At 38.9% G+C, this 27822-nt stretch overlaps 1 protein-coding gene across 2 annotated transcripts in view; it reads right to left on the reverse strand.

The window, feature by feature from the left end:
• Window positions 1-9177, reverse strand: part of WDR37 (WD repeat domain 37) — a 110072-nt gene extending 100895 nt beyond the window's left edge. Inside the window, exon 1 of one of the 2 annotated variants that reach the window (XM_020990368.2) lies at window positions 8899-9177. The gene's annotated coding sequence lies outside the window, so the exon portion shown is untranslated. Of the gene's footprint in view, window positions 1-7816; window positions 8084-8898 lie in introns of those variants that run through there. The other variant, XM_020990367.2, reaches the window with a different exon arrangement.
• Between the last annotated feature and the right edge of the window lie 18645 nt (window positions 9178-27822).

Below are 27822 nucleotides of genomic sequence, written 5' to 3' on the forward strand. Positions count from 1 at the left end.
CCAAGTCTAAGCAATTCTGCTCCCACATTTCTCACAGCCATCCTTTTCTTTCCACTCACACATCTACTACCCTAGCTCAAGTTCAAACCTCTTACCTGTACTGCTGCAATCATCTATTTGCCCTCCCTATTTTAAGTCTCTCCCTTGTTCTAATACTACTTTTATATTGCTGTCAAATGAATATTTCTAGAACACAGGTCTGTCCATGTCCTTCCTCTATTCAAAAAGCTTCACAAGCCTTTAGGCTGACACACAAACTTCCATCTGACACAGCCCTCCACAGACTGGCCCCCACATTTCATACGCTCCTTCCCCCGACCAAAAACACACTCCAAGTTCTGGCCAAACTGGCCAACTAGCCGTTAACCTGATCTCTGCATTCTATTATCCATCTTAATGCCTTCTCACAGACTGTCCTTTTCACATGGAATTCATTTCCTCCTCATCAGCCTGGCTTAAAATCTCTAACTTTAAATCTCAGTTTAGGTACTAACTCCTTTTCAAATGTCATTTCTAATTGTTAGTACTCTTCAACTCCTAAAATTACTTTTTATTTACTAAGCTTGTAATGCATCCCCCTAGGAGAATGTAAGCTTCTTTATTAGTAGAACTGTAACAATCTGTCTGGGTATCATCCTGGGGCCCAGCACAATGCTTACACATAGTATGCATTCAAACATTTATTGAAATGAACTGAGTAATTCATTTAATTTCCATTTTACTTAAATAATGAGAAGTTTATTAGAAAGAGCAATAGATATGAAGTTATGGGATCTCGGTTCAAACGCTGACTTTACCTCCAAGCCCCTAAGTAAACGACTAATCTATCAATTTCTTCATCAGTAAAAGATGGGCATGGGGGGGGGGGAGAGAAGATCAACAGTTAGAGTAGCTGTAATGTCCCTAGGAGCTATACTCCTAAAATCCTCAGATACTCATTATTACACATGACAGCATCTGAAAATGCTTTGAGAGTGACTACTTTCAGATGGCTATTACAAATCTTAAAAAGTAAACATGAGAAAACCCAAAGAACTCTTGCATTTTCGTTGCCATGGAGTACATCCTCCCATGATCTCCTTTACAAACGGGCTCTGTGGCCTAGCGCACCCCCCCACCCCCCCCACCCCCGAGCCAGGTCACCTGTGATCGTCCAGTCACAGCCCACTGCCTACAGGGGCTGCTCGGGAGCCGCCACTAAGGTTTACATCATCACAACAAGAACAAGCAACATGGCAGCAATCAGGTCCAGGGGTTCACTCCTAGCAACCCATGACTTCTACCAAAAGGCGTCTGGGTTCCACTTCCAGCAACAGCTCCTGTGGAAGTACTGAAGTGCTGAGTATTCTGGTGAAGTGATTCTCCCACCAGCCTGGTCTTCCCAAATCAGACCCAGGCCACTGGTGGGCAAGCTTCTTCTTCAATAAGTCGAATCACAACTGTATTGGAATCCCCAGAGCACTCAGAACTCATGGCATGATCACCTGTGACCTGGCTCAGGAGGCCATGGGGAGGCAGCGTATCAGCGAGGCCAGCAAGACCAGCACTGGGCCTTGTGCGTGAGCATCAGCACCCTCCTTGCTGCTCCCCCCTCCCCTTCCCATCCCCTCTTCCACCTATTCCCTTAGTATAGACAGGCTGCTTAAATGTAGAAGTAGTTGTGCTGTGTGTGTGTGTTTTTAAAAGGAAAACAAAAGCAAAAAACAAGTAAAAGAGACCACACTGTTATTGTTTGTTATTCTTATTATCTGAATCACTTATGTGCTTTCCAGCAGCCTCAGTAACTTGTTTACTTTGTACTCAACCAAAACTAATAAAGTTTGGGCAGCCTTTTAATGAGAAAAAAAAAAGTAAAGGACTCCCTACCAAAAAAACTGTGAGAATACCATATATAATTAAAGCACAAAATTATTTCAAAACTAGCAAAACAGAAATGAGATTCCCAAACCAAATCTTTCTAGACTCCACAAGCCACTTGCCTAGTTAAAAGGAAAACAACAATTAAAAAAAAATTTCAAAGACAAACTAACAAACTACTTTTGGACCTGCATCTAATCTTTAATTCAGTGTTTTAGGGGAAACCATTATTATATCAAGGAATAAATCTTCCTTTTTTAAAAAAGAGGATTTTATTGGAAAATTTCCTAATCGAAAAAGTTCCCTAAAACACAGGCTAAGATCCCAGAATTACAACTTATATTGCCTTGAAAAAGTCCTTCTCTGGACCTCAGTTTCCTCAACTATACAATAAGTGTTTTCTTGAAAAGTATAATCTCTAAGGTTTCTTCTAGCTCTAAATTAAATACTAATTATTCCCTTCCTTTCTCCTAAATTCTACAACACTATCATTTTAATATCTCCTCAACAGATACACTTACATATATTTGCAAGATAAAAAAGAAATCTGAAAATAGAAATTATTGATATCATCCAGTTTTTTTAAATTAGACTTCCATGGTACCTTTGACTTATGTCTCTCAACCACTGCAGTTTATACTCCACTATGATACCAAAATGATCTTCCTAAAGCATAAGTCTAACTAACCATGTCGCTCTCAATCCCCATTCAGAAAAATTCCTGTGACTCCCTATTACCTCCAGGATCAAACAGAAAAAATCCTCCGGCTTTTACAGTTCTTCATATTCTGACCTCTTCCTACTTTTCTTACACTTTACTCCCCTCTGCTAGTCAGTGACACTGATCTCCTTGCTACTCCTCGTATAAAATACTCCATCTCTGGATTCCATGAATTTTCACTGTCTGTCTCCCATGGCTAAAATTTTTTGCCCTTGGCATGTACATTTGTTGGGTTCCCTAGCTTCCTTAAAGTTTCACTTCCTTAATTTATTGCCTTCCCTCTGAAATTATTCCCAGTTTATCCTGAATATATACATATTTTGTCAGTTCACAGGTATTTACATGTTGTTTCCCCTATCAGAAGAGGAGAGAAGTGGAAAGACTTGAGGCCACCAGGCTATTTAAAAAATTTAGGTGTGAGGTAACGAGGATCTGTACTAGAGAGGTAGCAATGTCAGAGGAAAGAAGGTATATTTGAGAGATGCTGAAAAGGCGTAATTGGCAGGCCTTGGCAACAGCTTGGAGTGGAGGAGGGGATCTGAAAGACAGTGAGGAATCCAGCGTGACCCCAAGGCTAAGAATCCTAGGGACTGGGAGGACAGTATTGACCTTCACAGTAATAGAGAAGGGGAAGGAGGGGGTATTTAGGCGTAAAGAATGAGTTCTAGGGGCAGCTAGGTGGCACAGTGGATAGAGCACCGGCCCTGAAGTCAGGAGGACCTGAGTTCAAATCTGACGTCAGACCGAACACTTTGACACTTACTAGCTGTGTGACTCTGGGCAAGTCACTTAACCCCAACTGCCTAAAAAGAAAACAAAAACAAGAATGAGTTCTATTTTGGACATACTGAGTTTAAGATGTTTACCTGGACATTCAGTTCAAAATGTCTGAAAGGTAACTGGAGATGCGAGAAGAATAACTGCAAAAACCCCTACTTATGTCTTTCCCCCTAATTCTTCCTCAATCCACAACAGATAATGCTTTGAAACATTAAATCTGTAAAACTATTTTGAACATGTCAGGGTTTTAAAGGCAACTGAGATAATGTTTAATTTATATTCATAGCATTTATCAATTAAATACTTATCCAGTTCCTACTCTGTACAAGGAAAGCATGGTGCTAAATCTGTAGAGGCAGCCAATGGCAAAGTGGATGCTATGCATGGAAACAGGAAACAGGAAGATCCAAGATCAAAATCTAGCTTTAGATATTTATGGGCATGTCATTCAAGGTTTTAGGGCGACTGTCATATCAAGGAAAAGCTCCTTTTGTTTTTTTTTTAAAAAGTGCATTTTATTGGAAATTTTTCACAATCCAAAAATTCCCCTAAAACACAGGTTAAGATCCCAGAACTGCTGTTTACATCACCTTGGAAAAGTCATTTTCCTTTACTGGCCTTCAATTTCCTCAAATACAAAATGAGTATTTTGAAAAAGATTATCTCTAAGGTCCCTTGTAGCTCTAAATCCAGCTTCAGACATTTATTACCTATTTAATCTTCAGGAAAAGGTGAATTGATTATTTGAAATTCAGCATCTTTCTTTTTGTAAATTACAGAAGCAAAAACAACACAGAAAAAAACCCTGTTTTTTATTTTGCCTCTGTGCTAAAATACCTAAACCTATAGTTAATAAAACAGTTCATCTAGAAAGTTTTACTAGTGTAATTATAATTGTTTTATGCAATATCAATTTAAAACTTTTACTCCAAATTAATACCTAAATCACTTTATGTTATATTAATCCTCTCACCTGAGATTCAAGTGACTAATATTTAATAGAGGAGAGGCTGAGGTAAGTCAGTTGCAAAACTGGAAAATGAAGTCACACTCTTTATTCTCAAAGGTGATGACACAACCTATAATCCAGCATAATTTAAAAAATGAAAGCTACATTTTCAAAAGATAATTAGCATTCCTTTAATGGTATTCAGTTACTTAATGCCAGAGGTCAAGATCCCAATAAGTGTGGGTCTAGTTTAATTTTTTTATTAAAATAAAACATTCAAGTTCCTAAAGCTTGTAATCTTTCTGTAAAGACCGTTACCTCCAAGTCATTATAAACAGTGAACTTAATGGAAAACAAATAAAAATAACACCTTCCACCTCTAAAGTCCTTGCCTATATTGCTTACTGTCTAGATCAGCCATGTGGCATTAATAACACTTATATTTCGAATTCAACATTTAAAGCAGCTATTAAGTGGTAGGCACTGAGCAAAATAAAATGTTTAGATGAAGCAGAGTTTCTGACTCATTCATGGGAGTTTCAATCTGTGGGAACGGGATGGAGATATATATATATACAAGGTACTGAAACAAAATCATAATGTTAATCATGTGACAGAAACAAACCAAATGTCAAGTGAAGTTCAAGGGAGGAAAAAACCATTACTGCCTAGTGCAAGGAATACAGGTAATAGGAGCAATTTATCCAAACTGAGTCTTAAAAGACAGGTAGGATTTCAACAAAAGGCAGGGTGAGGTAAAGAAAGACATTTCAGGCACATAAGTTGAGCGATTTGGAGGGAGAAGGTACCTCACAGGCAACCAGTCCAAAGCTATGTCTGGAAGTTTGAATGCAGGGCTAAAAAGAGTGTGAACTTTTTTTGGTAGGCAACAGGGAACCACTGAAGCTTACTGAGCAGAGTAAGTTATAGAGCTGAAAGGCCCTTAGGGATCACAGGATCACACATAAAGAGATGGACGTGACCAATCCAACCCTCTATTTTATAGAGGAGGCAACAGGCTCAAAATGGTTAACTCACTTGCCCGAGAACACACAGGTAATGTGTAAGAGGCAAGATTTAAACTCAGATCTTCTGACAGCAAACCAACTACTTTTTCTACTGTACCCAACTGCTGTTTATCTCTTTTAGATCACTGGTCCCCAAGTTTTTCCCATGAATCATCTCATTAGTAAAAAAGTTACTGGACACACTTCCTCCAAATTTTTACTTATTTATAAATTGTGTGTGTGTGTAGTACTACAATAATTACGTAAATTATAAAACTTACATACAAGTTTTAAAAGGATGAGATAAAATAAAAACTGCACTTTGAAAATAATATTTATTGGGGCAGCTAGGTGGCGCAGTGGATACAGCACCCGTCCTGGATTCAGGAAGTTGTGAGTTCAAATCCAAACTCAGACAGATAATACTCACTAGTGGTGTCACCATAGGCAAGTCACTTAACTCCACTGCCTAACCAAAAAAAAAAAAAGACAAAAAAAGGAAAAGAATATTTATTAATGGTACAAAATCTTTTTTGCTTTCTCTAAAAATACTGTCATGAGTAAATACATATTTTAGGGAAAGCATGGCCAGGACTCGTAATCACCTGTAGCCTACATTGTAAATGAACCTATCCAGAAGGGATCTAGAAGGTAAATGGGGGAGCAAACTGAGTACTGCCTCAAAAACTACTGATATGAGGGCCTGGATCACTTAAACCTGTGGCATAAGAGAAGTAAGGCCCTTGCAGAGCCATAGGAAGCCAAATATAGGAAGAGGTAGAGAAGTATTAGATGAAAATGGACTAAAGGCATGGTAAAGTTGCTTTGGAGACCACCCAGTGATTGGTTACCATGGGAGGCTGGGATAAAAATCATTCTCTCCCCTTAAATTGTTTGGAAAGGGACTGAGGGTTATTCAGCATACTCCCTAGAGATCATACTCAAAACCAGTGGAGGGCCTGGCCACCATTTTAGAGCAGTGATCTAGAACAGGGGTGGGATACCTGCCCTCTGGGGGCCACACGTTCCCTATCCATGATCTAGAATTTCATTTCACCCAAAGGAAGAAAACTGAGACCTAGAAACGTCATGTTATATTTGCCCAAGATCAACCAGGGCAGAAGTAGTACTTAAACTCAGTTCCTCTGTCATCATCATCTGCTAACGTTTATATTGCACTCTAAACATTTATAAAGCACTTTATTCTCAACCATCCTAAGAAATAGGTGATTACTTTCTCCATTTTACAGAGAAGGAACCTGGACCTCATAAAGATGAAATGATTATCCCATAATCATCCAGTTAGTAGAATATAATAAAAGTCAGAGCCAGGGTTCCTGACTCCAAATATATACTCTTTCTATTACTATCCTGAATAAACTACACCACAACTAACCTGACCAGATTTTTGCAAAAAGATTATCATAATGGAAATAAGAACAATCTTCTGGTGGGGGAACAGAGTAAAGCAATAGACCATTTTCACATAAATGATTTTATATGAACCTCACAAAGTTTGTGAGGTAAGCAAGGCAAACATTTATGTACTCGATTTAACAGATGAGGAACTTGAAGCTTATCGGGAGGAAGTTAACGTGCGCAATGTCACAGAGTTCATTAAGTACATAGCCGTCACTAAAACAAAAACAACCCAGATCTTCCGGCTCCAAGTACAGTGTGTTTCGCACTACACGAAGCTATTTCCCCAACCAGTAGTTGCACATAAGGATTGGTTCAATAAGTATTAAGTGAATGAATGGGTTTTTTACACATTTAGTTATCACTTCATCTCTCAGCGCTGTAGGCTAAGGTACCAATGAAATCACAGATATTGCCCCGATCCCTAAATTACTTACTAATAAAACTATTCCTAAAAGAATAATAATAACGTGTCCTGCACGAGAGTAGCAAATAATTTGCACAAGCTGGTCTATTATAATGGAGCAAGCCAAGGATGGCTTCCTTCATGTCCCTTTTTTTTCCTCTAATGACTTCTCGGGTCTTTTTCAAGCGGCGAGTGTAACACGGTGGAAAGACCTACAAAAGGGGAAACGGGCATGCCGGCGGAACTGGGAGTGCACGGCCTGGAAACCTGGGCTCATTTGCCCCGAACTGTCCGACAGCTGCAGCACGGCTCCGAGGGACACCGCGCTTCCTGTCCCGCGTCCCCGGGAGGCACGGAACCAAGGACCGGCCTCGGAGCCTGCGGGGCGCGGGGGAGCATCCGGTGCCCGAGTCACGGCAAGTCCCACCGTCGCAGCGTGACGACCCCTCCCCACGACTCAGGGCGCAGGCTCCCGAGGGAACTGGGGGCCAAGGGGGCCCGCGGCTACCGCGCCGCCCTCTCCGGGGGCCGGGGGCTCCAGCCTGGAAGATGGCGGCCAGGCTCCCAGGGGCCGAGGGTGGCTCGGAGCCCCGAAGCCGAGCGGAGCCCGAGTACCCGGGGCGTGGAGAGGCCCGGGCGGAAGCAAGCTCCTACCCTCCCCGGGAAGCGGCTCTCACCTGTCAGAGCCGCCGAGGGACCTCGCGCCGCTCCCGCCGCCGCCGTTCCCCGCTCACTACCAGCCACGGGCTCCTTCGCCACTAGCCCCGGCTGCTCCCAGCGACCGCAGCCCGCGCGAGCCGACCAGGCACGAAGAAGAGGCGGCGGGCGACGGTAGCTACCTGGTGCCTGAAGTAGCCAGACACGGGACGATCACTCCCCTCGGCTCCAACCCCTAGCTGCCTCACACTTCCGGCCGCGCCGGAAGCCCCGCCCATCCGTCTCCATCCTGTCACCATAGAGAAGGCAGTTGGCAGGGCGCCCCACGAGGCTCCCAGCTGCCCCCTGGATTTGCAGGAGCCTGGGGGTGGGAGGGAAGGGGAAACAAACAAAAAGCCGAGTGTGTGACTGACAAGCTGGTGGAAGGGGTGGCAGGGCCTGATGTGGCGCAGAGGATAACACCGAGACGGAGCTCAGCAGCCTTTCCCCTTCCACCCCGTGCGCCCGGCCCTTGAGCATCGGTGCCGGGCCGGACGCTTGAGGTTAGAGCCAAGAATCAAACAAAACCTCCGGGAAGAGCTCTTGTGCGGGGTGCCCCTGCAGATCTCTTCCCACCCGCTGGGCTGGAGTGAAATCATCTCTGCAGTGGCTCTGGGGGATCTCTGGCCCGTGCCGTCTTCATTTTACAAATTCCGGGAGATGATGGAAGGGAATAGGAAGGCTGAAGTCACCTGGTCAAGTTTAATTAACTCATGGCTGAGCGCCAATCAAAATACAATGCCTCTGGGCTCCGTTCCTCCCCCTTAACTCTCCCTCCTCAACCCTCACCCCCGCTCCTCAAATCCATCCCTGAATAATAAACTAAAAAGGCCTTTCTGGTCGAGTTAATCAATCAACATTTATTAAGCGTTTGCTATGTGCCAGAGACTGTGCTCAGCGCTGGTGATACAAAGAAAAGCAAAAAACTCGTCCTTGATCTCAAGGAACTCACATTCCACACTCCCTCCACCTTCCCCCCCCTTCAAAATAGCCAAGTTCTTAGATTTCTTAGCATTTGTTAAATCTTAAAACCCAGAATTGACCCACTTTGGAAGATACTCACTGCAGTGGCTGTTCAAGTGATGTTCCAAGATCAAGCAGGTTTCAAGTCCATCTGTCTAAAAAAATGACCACAATCCGTGAAGAACTGGATAGAGGGGAAAGGGGTGGGGGTGGGGGGGACTTAATATTCAGGTTCAGTTGTACATAGCTGTTTAATCAGTTTCTGAAGCTTTAAGATCCAAGCTGTTTTGAAGGGGCTTCTTTGCCATGAGCCTCTCCAATGATAGAGATGAGTAGGCGTGCTGTGTGATTTGGCTGCATTGAGGACTTATGGAGATAGAACTATTAATATTTCAGCTTATCTGCAGAAGATGACTCATCTAGTTTCCTTTCTGAAAGATTTGATCACCATTGGCTAGAAAGAAAAGGCAAAATCAGCTGTTCTTGGTGAAAGGTGGGACCTAAATTGCTGGGTTTTTTCCCCCGCGGATCTCTTTTAGATAGAATATGGAGTGACCTGACTGATGAGTTACACAACTAGCAGTCATCCTCAGCTACAAGTAAAATTCTAAGCCCTTAAGAATTACAAGTATTTTCCTTCTTTTATGAAGTATTTCTCTATGAGGGTCAAAATTCTCACTCTGTGTTGCAAAAGGTAAAGCTAAGGGCTTATACTTAAAAAGCAGATGTCATGAAATAGGTAAATGCTTTAGTTCGCTTCAGAGCTCTGGCAGAGACCTGGGTTCAGGGATTTACAGGAAATTGTACTTGGGAAGGTGATATAAACAAGAGCTTTTTTATGCTGCACCAAGCAGGCAAACAAAAGCATATACACTATCGCAATATAAACAAAGGTTTGTCCCAGCAGATGCAAGAAACTGACCCAGTGTGAAGAGAGAGCTGTGTGGAGAAGAAACAAGCTCAAAATTGGGGTTCAGGTGGTGAAATTATATATTCCAAGGATAGGCTTGCTTTGGAACAATTGTGAGAGGAGGCTTTCCTAATCAGACTCAGACTTGGTGGAGAAGTTCTCAGAGTGACTTACCTATACCAGGCCTGGGTGAGGCTCTAGTAAAGGAAGTTTATCAGGACCAAAACTGGGATCTAAATTAACTAAGGCAGCAAAAAGAGAATGATTCAAGACCCCTACAATAGGTCAAGAGTTTTATCTAATCAAAAACTGCACACTTTATCTGCCTGACACAGAGTTAACACAGATTATAACAGTGGAAAAGTACAAACTTTTTCTTTGCTTATGTGCTTTATGGGCATTAGGACTACCTAGCCTAAATGACTGTAGATTAGAGTGTTATTATAACCATAATATCAAAAAATACAAAATTTATATCACAACAAGAAAATCCAATTCCATAATTAAGACTTGACTTATATTCTGGGGACAAGGGATGGAATAATATATATTGCATAATGAGAATTGTTTAAATTATTTTTTTAATATTTTATTTTTCCCCAATTACATGTAAAAACAATTTTAACATTTTTTTTCAAATTTTGAGTAATTCTCTTCCTCCCTCCCCCCCCAAACACGAGGATTTTTTTAAAGAATAAAAAAATACAAAATATCACCAGACATAGTCCTATAATGATAGTCTGGAGATAAACTTTTGACTCTGCCACTAATTTCCTGCATGGCAGCTAGGTGGCACAGGGCCTGGAGCCAGGAAGACTCATCTTTCTGAGTTCAAATCTAGCAACAGACCCTGGGCAAATCATGTACATAACCCTGTTTGCCTCAGTTTCCTTATCTGTAAAATGATCTGGAGAAAGAAATGGCAAAACACTCCAGTATCTTTGCCAAAAAAATCTCCAAATAGGGTCATAAAAAGTCAGACATGACTCAACAATAATAATTACCTGTGTGCCTTTTGTACAAATTGCTTCACTTCTGTATATTTCAAACTTCTCGTCTTTAAAATAATGGCATTCATGGATTTCTAAGACCCCTTCTAATTTTAAAATATTTTGTTCCTACATTTCATTTTGCAACATAGACCAGGCATAATATTTCTATGTGGTTTTTAAAATAAATTTCATTTTGATAATTTTTGAGGACTTCGTAGTACTCACTCTAATCTGAAGATACTGAGAAATCATAAAGGGGCAGCTAGGTGGTGCAGTGGATAGAGCACTGGCTGTGAAATCAGGAGGACCTGAGTTCAAATGCATCCTCAGACCAAACACTTGACACTTACCTGTGTGACCCCAATTGCTTAAAAAGAAAAAAAAATCATAAGAAAGTGAAGTCACTGACTAATGTCCCAGAAATGCATGTTAAAGCTAGTATTTTAGCTAGGATTTTAGATCAGTACTAAGACTATGGTGACATTCCCAACCATAAAATAACAGACAATTGAACGTGTTTAACAATATTGTCATTTATCCCACTCAGTCTGTAAGATAGACTGAAAAAGGGTGATATGTTCAGTGAGGTAAATTAATTTCTGGTATAGAGTTCCCTGCCCTGCCATCAATTTTGGGTTAATCAATTCCTTTGGTTATATGCCCTCAACACTTAATTATTCAGTCTGCACTACATTTCATTTGTTGATATGTTGACTCATTAGTTTCTGCACAAAGAGCTATATCTAGAGATCAATATCTCTTGTAAATTAGATTGCTGTATATGTAATACGCCTGTGTATATCCCAAGTGATATTATAAATTCCACAAGGGCAGGGGCCATATTTTCTAATTCTTTATATAACAGAATCTACAAGAAGTCACCTTCCAATCCCAATGACTCTGGTATGACCAGATTGGTTCTATCCTATCATACCTTCATATACCTACCCACAGTGGGAAATAATGAGACCTGGATCATTGTTCTGTATGTCCGCCATTTAATTCAGCTTCTAAACCAACCTGGCCTATTCAACTCTGATATAAATCTTCAAAGTGACTGAAAACTGACCCATTCTTCCCAGTAGTTAGTTTAGTCCCTGGAGAACCTACTAATGAAGCAAAAGCTCAAAGACTGGTTGTAAAAAAAAAAACTAAGTGAATCATTCTAACTCACTTCCCCTTAAAAGGTTTCCATTCCTCCACACACCCTCAATTACTGTATTTCAGGGAAGGAATAAGTGAATTTGTGAGTGATATTAGATTGCCTTAAGAGAGACACAGTGTTGCAGATTAGGCAAAAAGTATACCGTGCCCTAGTCAGACCAAATCTGAAGTATTGTGTTCTGTAGGAGGCACTACAACTTGGGAAAGACAGTGATATACTGGAGAATTATCAGAAGAGGGCAACTAGAGTGGTTAAAGACTTCAAATTACGCCACATGAAGATCCATTAAAAGGACTAGAGATGCTTATCCTAAAAACAGAAGAGTACATTAAGTTGTTTTCAGATATATAAAGGGCTATCATATGAAAGAAGAAATAAATTTGTATGGATGACTTAAGAACAGAGAACTAAGAAAATCGGGTGAAAACAGAGAGCTAGATACAGGCTTGATAGAAGGGAAAACTTTCTAACAATTAGAGTCATCTTAAAAGTGAATGGGCTGCCTTAGGAGGTAGTGGGTTCCACCTCGCTTGAGAACTTAGCTAAAGGCTAGATGACCAAGGCTTGTTAGAACAAGAATTCTTAATCTGGGGTGCATCAAGCCCCAGGGTACAGGGCTAGATTTCAGGGAGTCCATGAACTTTAAAAAGGGGTGGGAGGGAATCACATCTTTATTTTCACTACTCTCTACCTAAGATTGTGCATTTCCTTCAATTATGAATGTAGACAACAAACCACAGTCATATTAACAGTACCTATGATTTTATTGTCACTAAAAATCACAGATATATCTATGTCGCATTGCAGTTGTTGCAGATATCAAAATTTCCTGCTAATTAATATTTCAAAATTATTATAATTAGATGCATTGCTAGATCACATGTGATCGTAGTCTTCCTGCCCACAGACAACTGACCATCTGCCATAACTGGCCAACTACTAAGGTTTATAGATTTCTCCAGATTGCTAAATCAGCAGACTCTCTCTCTCTCTCTCTCTCTCTCTCTCTCTCTCTCTCTCTCTCTCTCACACACACACACACACACACACAACACACACACACACACACACACACACTCTCTCAAAGTTTTGTTTTGGTTTAAAAAAAATAAAACCTTGCAACAAAGGAAATTCTTGTTGAGATGTTACTATAAAGTTCCTCTGATCTCTTCCAAATAGGAGAGGCTATGCTTGTGTGCTATCCATGGTACTGAATTAAACCTGGACAACTAAAGTAAAACTAGACTGATACAGAGCTTTTAATGCAAACAATGAATCCCATGAAGTATTTAAATTATTCAAATTCATACCATTTAAAGTTATAATTATATGTAAAATATGATAATTGGTTACAGTCCAATTGAGATTTTCAATGAAGAATTTAAAAATGAGTTTTTATCCATTTATTAACATAATATGATTTTATCATTTTATTAACATAACAGCAAAGGATAAGAAAAGTATTTCTGATTCAAATTTATTACAAAGTAAAGGGTAGGTATAGAAAGTAAAATTTTAAAATTACTGAACATTTTACCTAAAGATACTCAATTTTCAAGTGATCAAACAAACTAATGCTTGCAGTAAACATTTATTCACTACCCATTTCATTTCTATTTTCTTTCAGTCTTAAGTAAACATGAAGTTTTTGTCTGAGTGGCTGCTCTAAGAGCAACATACTTTTTGTTAAAATCTTTAATCCATACAGCTAAAAGATGTTCTATTTCTATCACTGTAACACATCATTCCTTATAATTGTTTTCAGACCACAAAAAAAAAGCTGATGCAAGGGTCAGGTAGGTGGCGCGGTGGATAGAGCACTGGCCCTGGATTTAGGAGGACCTGAGTTCAAATCCGGCCTCAGACATATAACACTTACTAGCTGTGTGACCCTGGGCAAGTCACTTAACCCCCCATTGCCTAGCCAAAACAAAAAAAAGAGGGTCTCTCTCTAATTTTGGGGCAGCTAGGTGGGGCAGTGGATAGAACACCACCTCTGAAGTCAGGAGGACCTGAGTTCAAATCTGATCTCACATCAAACACTTGACACTTACTAGCTGTGTGACCCTGGACAAGTCACTTAACCCCAATTGCCTAAAAATAAAAAAAAAAATTTTAAGCTGATACAACTATGATTTTTCCTTCTGTTCTTATTGCATGTTTTAGAATATTCCATACCACAGATTCAGGTATTCTGATCCTATTTTAGAGTTAATATGATCACATTCATTTCATTCAATTACATCAAATTTTTGTTCTACTGTAATAACAAACTTTTTTACACTGGCAGTTTTTCCATCTGGAATATACTTCCTTTTGTCAATTATAAAAGGCTTTAAAAAAAAAAGAACACAACTGGGAGCAAAATTATATATAGGAACACAACATATCTATGCTTAACAACAAGCAAGTACAGGCTGATGACATAGCTATATATTAAAACCTTCAATCTGTTTATACATATTGCATTAGTTGAATTCTAGCTGGAATTAAATGAGACTTGGCATCATTTTATAATTCACATTCCATCAAATTTCACATTATTTGAACTCACATTAATCATGACCTAGTTATTGAACATGAAGTGAACCTATAGTCCGTATGACTCAGGCCACAATATCCTCATCTGGGGGGAAAATTACAAAGCATAACTTTTATGATTTGGAGTAAGAAAAAAATTCACCTTTATGATTATTATTGCTATGAATCCAGGGTACCTAAAATCACTATTAAATTCAAAATGATAAAGACTTAGGGGAAAATCTTCACTAAATATTTCAAAAACACTACTGCTAAGTCTTAAAATACCATCCATAAAAAGTCAAAGGAGTATAATGGAAAGAACAATGGATTAGAAATCAGAACACTTGAGTTCTGCTCCAGATTCTTCAATATCCTAAGCATATGACCATGGGAAAATGAAGCAAACTCTCCACCTCAGTTTTCTCACATGGTTGTCGTAAGGATCAAATGAGATCAATCAAAAAAATACTACATACTGCTATTTTCGATCTGTGGTAGGCATTGGAGTTACAGTAAAAAGTAAACAGGCACTGGAGATATAAAAAAAAAAATATGAGTAAAAAACAATCTCACTCAAAAGGACTTTACGTCCTAATAGGGAAAACAACAAGCACAGTATATGCAGAATATATATGAAGAGAGTAAATAGAAGTTAGATGCAAGCTAGCCCTAGCAGTTGAGGGAATCAGGAAAAGTTTCATTAAGAAGGTGTTAATGACTTCCTTGAATGAAGGAATGAGAAGGATTGTATGAGATAGAAATGAGGAATATATTCCAGGGCTTGGAGAGCCTGTGGAAATGCATGGAAACAGGATATGGAATACCTCCTGTGAAAAACAAAAATGACAGTTTGGCTGAGATGCAAAATAGAAGAGGAAGAGTAATGTACAATGAGATTGAAAATTAAGGTTGAGGCCAGCATGTGAAAGGCTTTAAAAGCTAAATAATGGAGCTTATATTTTATCTTAGAAGCAGTGGGGAGCTCTGGATTTTTGAGTAGGACAGTGACAAGGTCACATCTACACTTAAGGAAAAATCACCTTGGAAGCAATGTGTAAAATAATTTAGAGTGAGGAGAGCCCAATTGAGAGACTGTTGCAATAATTTAAGGAAAAAAATATGAGGTCCTGAACTAAGATGGATCTCTGTATGAGTAGAGACAAGGTATCAGGTATGGGGAATAAGGGAAAGTGAGGTATAAAGGATAATCCTGAGGTTATGAACCTCGGAGACTTGAACAAAAATAGAGCGGTTTGGAAGAGGAAGGGTTTGGAAGGAAAGATAATGAATTCCATTTTGTACATAGGGAATCTGAGATGTATCTAGGCTATCTGGTTTGAAATGTTCAACTGACAATTCCTTACATGAGACTGCAGGTCAGAAGACAGGATGGGACTGGGATATATCCATCTGTGTGTTGCCTGCATAGAAATGATAATTAAATTCATAAGAAGTAATGAGGTTACCAAGAGAGTTCGAAGGAGAGAAAGCACTCCCAGGACAGGACCTCAGTAAACACAATTAAGATGCATGATGGGCCATCAAAGGACACTAAGAAGAAGCTATCTGACAGACAGGAGATCTGGACAAAGGTAGTGTCATGAAAACCCAGAGAGAAGAGAGTGTACAAAAGGAGACCAACAGTGGCTAACAGTGGCAAATGCAGGAGAGGTCAAGAGGATGAAGAATCAGAAAAGACCATTAGACTTAATAATTAAGAGAACATTTGCAACTTAAAGAGAGAAGTTCAGTTGAGTGACAGTTCAGAAGCCAAATTACAAAAGATTGAAGAGTAAGAGGAGAGAAAGGGAAGGCAGTGAATGCAAAAAGCTTTTTCTAGGAATTCGACCGAAAAAAAGAAGGAGAAATAAAGGATTATAGCTTGAAGAGATGGTAGATTCTAGTAAAGGTTCCCTTTTTCTTAAGAATAGAGGAGATAGAGAGCATTATGAGATATAAAATAATTTTAATTATATTCAATTTAAAAGGTTTTGCTCAAACAAAACCAATGCTACCAAAATTAGAAGGAAAGCAAAAAGATGGGAAACAAGTTTTATAGCAAGTGCATTGATAAAGGCATCAGTTCTCTAATATATAGAGAACTGGGTCAGATTTATAAAGAATACAAGTCATTCCCCAATTGATAAATGGTCAAAGGATATCAACAGGCACTTTTCAGAAGAAATCAAAACTATCTACAACCATATGAAAAATGCTCTAAATAATTATTGATTAGGGAAATGCAAATTAAAACAACTCTGAGGTACCACCTTATACGTATCAGATTAGCTGATATGACAAAAAAAGGAAAATGATAAATGTTTGAGGGGATGTTGGGAAATTAAGAGATTAATGCAATGTTGGTGGAGTTATGAACTGATCCAACCATTCTGGGGAGTGATTTGGAACTCTGCCCAAAGGGCAATCAAACTCTTAGATCTAGCAATACTACTACTAGGTCTGGATCCCAAAGAGATTTTAAAAAATGGAAAGCACCTATTTGTACAAAAATATTTATAGAAGCTCTTTTTGTGGTGGCAAAGGATTAGAAATTGAGATTACCATTAACTGGGGAATGGCTAAACAAGTTGTGGTATATGGTTGTAATCAGAAGTTCCCAAACTTACTTGGCCTACTACCCTCTTTAAAAAAAATTACTCAGCCCACTCCTGGAAATCTACTTTCTTTAACCCTTTAATGTTTTTTTTTAATTTGCATCACTTCAAAAAATATAAAATATAGGTTTAAAAATGACACATCTTAAATTTAATAATTTATTACAAATTTGTGATTTTTTTCCTGCATTGAAATTTTGATCACACAATATTGTTTCATGTAACCATATAGTATAGTATTGAAAACAAGTCATTACATGCACTTATTCCAGCCAATGCATGGACTTCCTATGCTCACCTGCCAACACTTGCTTGTTAAAACCTGTCAGCAGACTTGACCACTGATCGGTGTGCATGTGAGTGTGTTTATTTGGAAAATAATGTAATCATTACAACTTTAACTGTTAAACAACAGATGAAACATGCATAAATGGTTTTTCAAAATTATCTTCTCTTCTTTCCTTCTGCTTCCACCACCCCCTTTTTTTATTCGATTCCCCCCAACTGCACCCAAGGCTACTACTGTTCCCCTGGATCATTTCAGTGCCCCCCAGGGGGCAGTATCACCCACTTTGGGAATCTATGGATCACTGTATTGCTCAAAATAGCTAAATCATTCATAGCTGATCATCATACAATATTGCTATTACTGTGTACAATGGTCTCCTAGTTCTGCTCCCTTCACTTTGCATCAGTTTATGTAAGTCTTTTCAGGTTTTTCTGAAGTCAGCTTGCTCATCATTTCTAATAGAACAATAGCATTTCATTACATTCATTATTGTATTATAAGAAATGATGACCAGGAGAACACTGTACGCAGTAGTTCCAAGACAATTCCAAAGGACTCATGATGAAAAATGCTGTCTACATCCAGAGAAAGAACTGGTGGAGTCCGAATGCAGATTGAAGCATACTATTTTTCACTTCATTTATGGGGGTTTTTTTGGTCTGTTTCTTCTTTCATGACAGGATTAATATGGAAATATGTTTTGTATGATTGCATACATATAACTTATGTCAAACTGCTTACCATCTCAGGGAAGGGGAAGTGAAAAAGGGAGGGAAAGAATTTGGGACCCAAATTTAAAAAAAATGAATGTTAAAAATTGTCTTTACATGTAATTGGGAAAAAATAAAAAACAAAAAAATGGAGGAAGCTTGCACTTTTTTTCTGAAGGCAATAGGGAAGGACCCAGGAAAAAGAAAGTGACTAAATATTTGAGAGTGGTGATTTGACTGAGGTTGCAATTTATTAGAAAAAAGGAGAGAAATGGCACATATAGAGGGATTAGTTTCTACATATATAAAGAAGTTTACAAACTTTAAATCATTATATAAATGTTATAATAACATACATATATACATACACACACATCCAAGTTGTTGCAAAGATCAAATGAGAAATATATATATACGTACATATATATATATATATGAAGGTACTTTGGAAATTCAAAGTATATAAAAATGTAAGCCAGTATCACATGGTCACGAAGCCCTGCTACAAATCAAACTTGTCATCAGGGCTATAGCTCACTGCATAGCCACTAGTATATGTATTGAGATTTGCCTACACTAAAATGGGTCTCCTCAGTATTAGAGGAAGCCCCAGCACATGTGTCTAGTTTCCCTCCTCCAATGGAAGAAAGAAAGCTTTTTGCTTATGACTACTGTTAGCTCTTTGGTTTTATTTTATTTTATTTTTCAGAGTTAACTGTGGTTGTGATAACCTGTGTGAGCTCTTTGGTCATTTGTTTTCAGAGGTGACATAGAGAAGAAAGTAGAGAACACTTTGTTCAAGATGGCTGGATGAGCATGAGAGATGAGAATAAGCATGGGAGATAAAGGGCAAACATAGGAAATTAATTTTGAGAGGATCAGATTAAGGAGGATCAAGAAAATTCAAGCAATAGGATTACTGGATATTCTTGAGCACAGCAATAACATAATGAAGGCCATACTGTATGAAGAATAATCTGGCAAGAAATATGCCAGTGGATTGATAAGGGTAGCTGTTAAGAGAGGGTGATTAGTTAGGAAGTTGTGCAAAAAATTAGACATTCAGTGATGAGGACCTGGCTAGATTAACAATGGAACTAGAAAGAAAAACCTGAAAACAAAACATATAATTAATTTATGAAATCTTAAGCAGAAGTATGGTGGAAGGTGTCTTGAGCAGCAACCTCATCAACAGTGAGAAACAGTGGAAGGAAACCCAAATAGGAAGAAATCTTGGCAAAAGACCCAATTAAGCAAAGTCACCTGGAAGACATCCAAGGAAGAAAATGGAGGGTGATCAAGCAAATAAACAGAAAGGAAAAGAAACTCTAGTGATTTTAAAAACAAACTCAATTCAACACCACATTTAAACTCTAACATTAGAATCATGGATATAATTCTCAAGAAAGTAGAAATGGCACCTGTGGTAAGAGTGGCACCTGTCTAATGCAAGCTGGGCTAGTCCTTTAAGTAAGTGGGGAGTCTGTCTTCTTAGCCATCTGATCTATAAAGCACCCTACCTATAGAAGTTGGAGTTAAAGGTTTTAGAGGAATTTCCATTGCCCTGCTATGTGGGAATGCCTTTCTAACATAGCCTGGTTGGTTGACATGGTAAGTTCTTTTTTTTTTTTCCAATTGTTCCTTTTTACCTTTATTTTTTAGAATGAACCCATCATACACAACTCACACCTTCCTTTCAAACTACAGGAGGAATGAGTCTGTTAAGACTACACATAACATTTGCACATTCAAGTAAACTGTGACCTTACTGGGTCCCTTATACTTCCATCAATGTTTATATCTCGATTCTCCTGGTCTTAGATGTCCATTGAGTTCTGGTCTGTCACAAACGGCACTCTTTCAGTTTGGTAACCTCATTTTTTTTTTAACCTATTCAGGTTTACACTCAGCTTTGCTGGGCAAAGCCCTACTGTTTTTTTAATGTAGGTAAAAGCTGCTAGGTGTTGGCATTATCCTAAATACCACAGAGCTGCAATTTTTTTTCTTCTTCATGTTTCAGTATTGTATTTTCTCTTTTCAAGGAAGCTTGAAACCTGGCTAAGAATTTTCATCCTGGGATCTCTTCTTAGGTTTCTTCTGATTCTTAAATTTCAAAGTCAAATTTTCTGTTCAGGTCTGGTCTTTTCCTCAAGTCTGAGAATTCTCTAATTCATTAAAGGTCACACACACACTTTTGCTGTGTCAGGTGGGGGCCTGGGAGGGAACCATTCCTTCCTGATATAGGATTCAGTTTACATCCTCCATGTTTTTAGGGACACATTCCCAAACCAAGTTCCTTGAGAATACCACCAGATGCTTTCTCAGATGCTTTCTTTTCAAAAGTAGAACAGGTCCTGAGTCTGGGCTCCGGCTCCTACTCGCTGATTTCTGCTGCTCAGCTTCTGCTCCTTGACTCTTGCTCTGCTCTGAAGTCCACAATTTAAACAGCTTCAGGACAAATCAGCTTGCAGTCTTCTTTTCTTCTTCATTCCCCTACTCTTCTCCTCCAGGGCCAACTCTGAATAGATTTCTGCCTCTTTCTGCACCGCTATTTATACTGCTCTTGACTCCTGCAGCAATGCAGGCAAGGCACCCGCCTTGGCCAGGCTTCCCCCACTCGCGCCTTGGCCACAGGTGCACGTCTACCCTCTTGCCTTTGCGTTGCACGTGGGGTTTGCAGCAAGTGCTTTCCCATGTGTTTCTGCCCGCGGGTGGAGGTAGTTTAGCTCTTCAAATGCTGGGGGAATGCCTCAGTCCTAGTTATTTTTGGTCAGGCAAACACACAAGATAGGAGAGGGGAAGGCTCTGGTTCTAATTAAAAAATAATTCTTAGGGGCAGCTAGATAGTCCAGTGGATAGTGCTTAGGCCTTGAGAGTCAGGAGGACCAGAATTCAAATCCAGTCTCTCACCAGATACTTGACACTAGCTGTAGGAACCCTGAACGAGCCACTTAACCAAAAAGGAAAGAAAAAGATTTTAACTTGTAATCTGAGTTATTTTAAATGTATACACATCGACATCCATATTTCAATAATTGAAATGCTTTTCAAATATTCAGATATCTCAATACAAAAAAATTAGGAAGTTGGGGTGTGTGGTGGAGTTGAGGTCTAGAGGTTTAAGAGTGCTAGACTCCAAAATGACAGGCAAGTTCTCACAAATTAATTCAACCCAAGCCTTCTTTCAGGCAAATAGAAGATACATTAAAAATCCACCATATTGGCCAGACTCTTAAGGAATCTAAGCATTTGCATCACTAATGCAAGTGGGCCAGATTTTAAGAATCTGAGCCTTGACATGGTAAGTTCAAAGGCAGCAAGGAATAGTTTGGGAGCTTTTTAATTATTTTTTTTCAATTATCAAGCATTTATTTCCTCCCTCTCATCTGCCCCACCTTAAAAAAAAAAAAAAGAAAACCCTTTACAAATAAGCATAGAAAAATAAATTTCCATATTGGCCATGTCCAAAAATGTTAATCCATCACCTCTTCGTCATTCTTCAGCACTTGGCATTCTTTAGCATTCTTCATCCTCAGTCCTCTGGAATTCTGGCTGATAACTAAATTAATCAGAGTTATGAAGTGTTCCAAAATTGTTGGTCCTTTACAGTGTTAGTATTATGACATAAATTGTTTTCCCAGTTCTTCTCACTACAGTCTGCATCAGTGACCATGCTTATTTAGGGATGCTGTAGCTAAAACTATACTTTGTGCTAGGAACTTAGGGGTAACAACTCAGTCTTAAGACATTGCATTTAAGTATTGGCCTCAGCCTCTCCTCTGTTTCCTTGTCTCTGCACAGTCCCAAATATCCTCTTGGCTCTATGCCTTGTTTCCTTTACAGCCCCCAATGAGGAAATGGTAGCAAGGCACAGGTGAAAGGAGGTATACTTCTAAGTAGTAGGGTATCTAATGAGAAGAGTCCCATGTGGATATCTCCAATGGATCCCTGAAAATGCAAAGGGCGCAAATGTTTATCTCAGATAAACAGTTATTTATTCATATGTAGCACAGTGGCAATTTAGGAATCACTGTACTGACCTTTGCCATTCTCTATCCCAATCTTACTCTTCTGGTTTGCCCTGGGTTCGCTATAGTGGAGTTAACTATCTTCTCAATTGGAGAACTAGGCTCCCAGAGCCCAGTTCTACCCCCACCTCAGATTCGTGAGGAACAATTCTATTTTTAGCCCTAGTCTAAGCAGTCCTCCCTAGCAGAAGTAGAGGAAGTAAAAGGAATCCAGAATACAAATATGAATCAGGAAAGGAACAGGCAATTTTATTCTGACACAGAAATGAAATGTTAAGCAATAAAGATTCATAGAATGATTATCATCAGTTGTGAGGTAATATTCAAACCTGACTGAAATATTTGGAACTGAACTTCTCCTAAGTTATTTTACATCTCACTTCCACTAAATACAATCTAATCAGTGCCAACTAGACTTTTTTCTTCATATCTCTGTCTCTGTGTATCTATCTCTCTCTTTCTCTGTCTCTCTCTCTGTGTGACTTTATTGGCTAGTCCGCCTCTGCCATTTTCTTCCACAACTACTCTCACATGGAATATCCCCTTGCTAGAATCCTCAGGAAGAGGAGGAAGATGCCAGTTGCCTTTTGACATCTTACAAGGCCCCATATCAAAGGAAAAAAATATATAAACAAGACAAGGCATCATCCCAGACAAAAGGCTTGTCTTGGAGGTCATGAGCTTACACCTTACAGTCCAGTTGGAGGATGGGCATCCCTCCTACCAAATCCTGGAGATGAGAAAGTCATCCTTACACTTTGGGACAGCAGAAAGAAGAAGCCTAAGCGTCAGGAAGTTTCTCTTTATTATAACCAGGGTTTTGGCTCAGCAGATCATTAAGAGTCCTCATGCCAACAGGAAGCAGTCAGAGGATAGCTATTTCTGCTCTGAAGTGGGTGAGAGGGTAAGGACCTCTCCATTAGGCATCTCCAAACGGTGCTATATTCCTTTCCTCAGTTGAAATATTTGCTTGTCTCAGTCAAAAAGACTGGAAGTCTAACAGATAAGGGCTGGTTTCTCACCAGACTCATACTGCTACTACCAATTCCAGTTGTGAAGGGTACCTTTGATGGCTCATCTGATCTTCGAATCTCACAAGGTTGAAACCTGATCCATTCAGTCTCTAATAGTCATTCCCCTATGAACACAAAACAATAAATCCAAAAAAGCCAGAGAGACAGAGAGAGGTACCATGCATTCATGGCCACATGGTGGCTGAGTTGGAAATAAGGCCTGCTGCGCCTCCCATACCTAGAGGCCCACAACATTTCTTTTCCCTCAGTTGAAAGCTGCCAGAGAAGAGCATGAGAGATCATACTCTCATATCTTTTGAATGTACATTCAGTTTTGGCTCCTCAGTCATTTAAAAGGCTTTTCATCACCACCTATTAGCTGACAGGAAATACTTTGACGTCAGGGGCAGGGCCCCTCCCTTGTATAGGTCCGGAAACAGGATCACTAAGCTTCCAGATAGGTTGGTACAAAGCAGGTCATATTGCAAATACTCTAAGGTAGAGTTCTTAACCTTTTGATGTATCATGGACCCCTTTGACTATTTGGTAAAAATCTGCTGACAGGCCATTCCTCAAAATGGTATTAAATATAAAATAAAATATAGAGAATTACAAAGGAAACCAATATACTGAAATTCAGGGTTTTGTTTTTTTTTAAGTTCACAGATATCAGGTTAACAACTCTTGCTCTAAGGACTAGGTCCTCATTAGCTGATTCCCTATTTACACTAAAACAAAACAAAATAAATTAGAATACCAGAAGCACTCCCAGAGGTACAACTGGCATGTAAAGGATAGGTAGGGGTCAGTAATAAGTAGGGTTTCCTAGCAACATCTCCCTTTCTCTTTCCAGTAACACACTTTTGGTGGTTTCTTGCCTTTTGATAACATCTCCTCCCCTTCTTTTCCTTTACAAGGACTCTCCTGATGTTCATTTTAACCATATTTCACTTACATAAACGTTTCAAGGGGAGAAGGCAAATAAGAGTTAATCAGCATAATTTACCCTAGCTCCAAACTCCCAGGAACCCAAGGATGACCTGCTGAAAGACAGGAGGGTACCTGGATTATATCTTCTTATTGCATTATATTAAGCAACATATTTATTAAAACCTTTAGAAAAATTTTATAAATAGATCATTAGTCCAAATATGATCTCCAGTTTCTTTCCTTGGTAATAGTTAACAATTTGGTCAGTCTTTAACTACTGAAAATGAGATGGCTAGGCACAGACATATAGTAATCAGCCTTTTACAATACCAACTGTGAAGAATTTCAGAGCTAAGGGGCCATGTTTAAAAATGTACCTTCTCTGATGCTGTTTTAAAGATCAAATGAGATAATATCTGCAAAAAGTGCTTAGCATTCTGCCTGACACACAGAAGGCACTATATAAATGCTTATTCTATTAATGATTTCCATAAGTATAGAGTGTATTCTGGGTGAAAATTCAAGAAGGGAATAAACAAGCTTTTACAAATGAATTTTCTTCAGCTGAATACATCTTCTTAGTCACACAACTGACTTAAAGGCCTTAACAATATAAAACATTTATTGTTTATTACAAAAAAAGCATTTGATTTCAAAGAGCAAAACAGCTTTAAAGGTTCTCCTTCACCAATGTCTTGACTGCAGTTAAGATTACTGTTTAAGGATCCTCTGTTATTATCAAGCAAAGTCAGAATGCTTATTTGACAGAGGTGGTTGCTACTGTCATAAAAAATGTCCTCCTTGAATCCTAGTAAAAGTATCCCACAGTTACACACACAGAGTACTCAAAGATGAGCATCTTTCAGATGCTGTTTGAAAATGATTCTGCTGACTGCATTAAACTCCAGAATACTAAACCATACCCACAATGAGGCCCACAACCACTTAAAAATAGCTTAACAATCCATAGAGGAAAAATCCAATTATAAAAAAAACGCCTATTGCTTATACTAAGATAGGATTTATTTGTTGTTGTTTGGCCTTCCTTTCTGAAGCGGACCAGTGACATCACAGGCTGATGTCTTGACTTTTGGGTAAACTGAATTTAAGTGAGGCAGATTTCACAAAGGCTTCAGACTCGCTCTCTCAGAGTCACTGAAGTCTAGTCATGGAACAAAAGTCAAGCCAGCTGGATATGGTCCAGATGCAGTGAATGACCTTGGCTCGTCTATGTCTGACCAGCCTCTAAGTGCTCCACAGCACCTGCTTCAGCTGCCTTCATGCTTGGAACAAATTGTCCTCATCTATCCATTTCGAAACAGGAAGTCTTCACGTTTGGAATAGACATTCCCCTAACTCACTGAAGGGGTTGAGGCCTGTCAGTTATTCTCAATCAGGTTTAGCCTGTCGTCTGCCAACATGATTTACCAGGGTGTGGCTGCTGGGCATGCTACAGCTTCTTGGGGCCACTGGTGAGAGCTGAGTGCCAGGTGGACACCAAAGGTAGATAGGCAGTCCTGAAAAGGGCTCAGCAAGCCCTCACACCAGAGGTGCCAGTCCTCCTTAAACACTCCAGACACCCCAGGATTTATTTTGCAATAACTGTCATTGTTCTGGGAGTGAGGCACAGTGGAAAAGGGAATCCAAGGGGGAAACCCTATAAGGCTGTGACAGAAAGTGTCTGGAAGAGACAGCCTTGATGGATACCTTGGAAGCTTTAATTGTATGAAGAATAGAGAAAAAGGAGAAACCAAATAATTAAAGGGGTCGTGAATCAGAGAATGGGAATCTAGAGCAGATAGCAAGAAAGAAAGGATAATGAGGAGAGTGAGAGAAATCCTTTTTGGAAAAGGACACAAAAATTAAATTTAGAAAATGAATGAATAGGACCAGTTGAAAGAAAGCAGTAGATAGGGGAATCTACTTGACTAACTGAGAAGAAAAAAGAGAGGAAGAATTATATAATCAGATAGAAGCTAGAGAGAAAAAAGAACTAGCAAACAAAACTACAAAGGGAAAAGAGTCAAAAGAAGAGAGGATCAGGGGTGAAGAGAGACAGTGCAAACAAGGTCACCTTAAAAAGAGATTAAAGTAAAGTAACTGAAGGAACATGCAAACTATGTTTACAGGAGAAGGGGGGGGATCTTAAATTGAAAAAAATCCCAATATTAGAAACAGATGAAGGAAAATATAAACCTAACTCATAACTTTTGGGGGGCAGCTAGGTGGTGCAGTGGATAGAGTGATGAGTCAGGTGAAGCCTCATTTTATTGAATTCAAATCCACCCTTAGACACTTACTAGTTATATAACCCTGGGCAAATCACTTAACCCTGTTTGCCTCAGTCTCCTCATCTGTAAAATGAGCTGAAGAAGGAAATGGCAAACCACGCCAGTATTTTTACCAAGAAAACGCCAAATAGGGTCACAAAGAGTCGGACATAACTAAAAACACCTGAACAACAAAACTGATAACTTTAAATGTGACAAGCAATCCAATAAAATGAAAAAGAATGACAGATTGGATTACCAAAAAACACTACAATATGTTGCTTACAAGAAACACATTTTTTAAAGCAAAGATATACACAAAATAAAACTGAGGGGATGCAAAAAAATTTAATACATATGAAGGAAATACAAAAAAGCAGGAATTGCAATCATGCTATCTGAAAAGCAAAAACAAACATTCAAAAAATAAAAAGAGATAAGTAAGGAAATCATATTATACTAAAATGAACCTTAGCCAACAAACCAGTATCAGCAATAAACTTACAAGTTCCAAATGCCTTAGCCCTTGTACATGGTCACTTTTGAAGCAAAGAGATATTGCAAACAAATGCAAAAAGGCATAGCTAGTCAGTATATCCTTTATAATCCATAAAACAATAAAAAGAGAAACTGGTTCAGAGACTGGTTCAAGGACAAAAAGATACAGACCCAAATGGAAACTTCATAAGGAAATCTTAAACAAAGAGTAGGCCAAGGAACAAATCATAAAAACAATTAACAACTATGCAAAAGAAAATGATAATGATGAAAAAATATACCAAAATTACTTGGTTGCAGTTAGAACAGTCTTCATGAGATAAATTAGTAGCCTTGTAATTACACATTAACAACCTAGAAAGGAGAAAGATTAGTGAACTGAATAGGCATTTTAAGAAGTTAGAAAAGTAACAAATAAAGCTAAAATATGCCCCAAAAAAGAAATACAAAAAATTAAAGAGGAAATAAATTGGAAACAAATAACTATAGAAATGGTAAATAATCCTTTGCTAATTTGATCAAAAAGAGAGCAGAAGATCAAATCAATAAAATTGCAAATGAGCAAGGTGAAATCACAGCGAAACCGAAAGAAATTAAAAGAATAATCAAAACACATACCACTATAGGTTAATAAAACCAAGAATAGAAAATAAATAGAGGGATACTCACAAAACATAAAATGCCCAAACTATCAGAAGATCAGACAGAGATATTAAATAACAAAATCTCAGAACAAGAAATAGATCTAGCTGTTAAGGAACTACCAAAGAAGGGGGGGGAAAACTTCTGGTCCTAATAGATTCACAAAAGAGTTCTAGCAAACTTTAAAAAATAGTCAGTGCCTGTCACAAACTATTCCCTGAAATTGAGAAAGAAAGCACCTTACCAGAATCCTTTTATGAGATAAACATAGCCCTAATACCTAAATCAGGGAAATGTAAAACAAAACAAAACAAAACAAAAAACTATAGGCCAATATTATTCATGAACATTCACTCAAAAAATTCAAATAATATCACATCAGACTACAGCATTTTATCCAAGAAATCATTCATTATGATCAAGTGGAATTTATACTAGG

This window comes from Phascolarctos cinereus, unplaced genomic scaffold (assembly GCF_003287225.1).
Source record: "Phascolarctos cinereus isolate Bilbo 61053 unplaced genomic scaffold, phaCin_HiC Scaffold_1;HRSCAF=81, whole genome shotgun sequence".
In the NCBI taxonomy this organism is placed as follows: Eukaryota; Metazoa; Chordata; class Mammalia; order Diprotodontia; family Phascolarctidae; genus Phascolarctos; species Phascolarctos cinereus.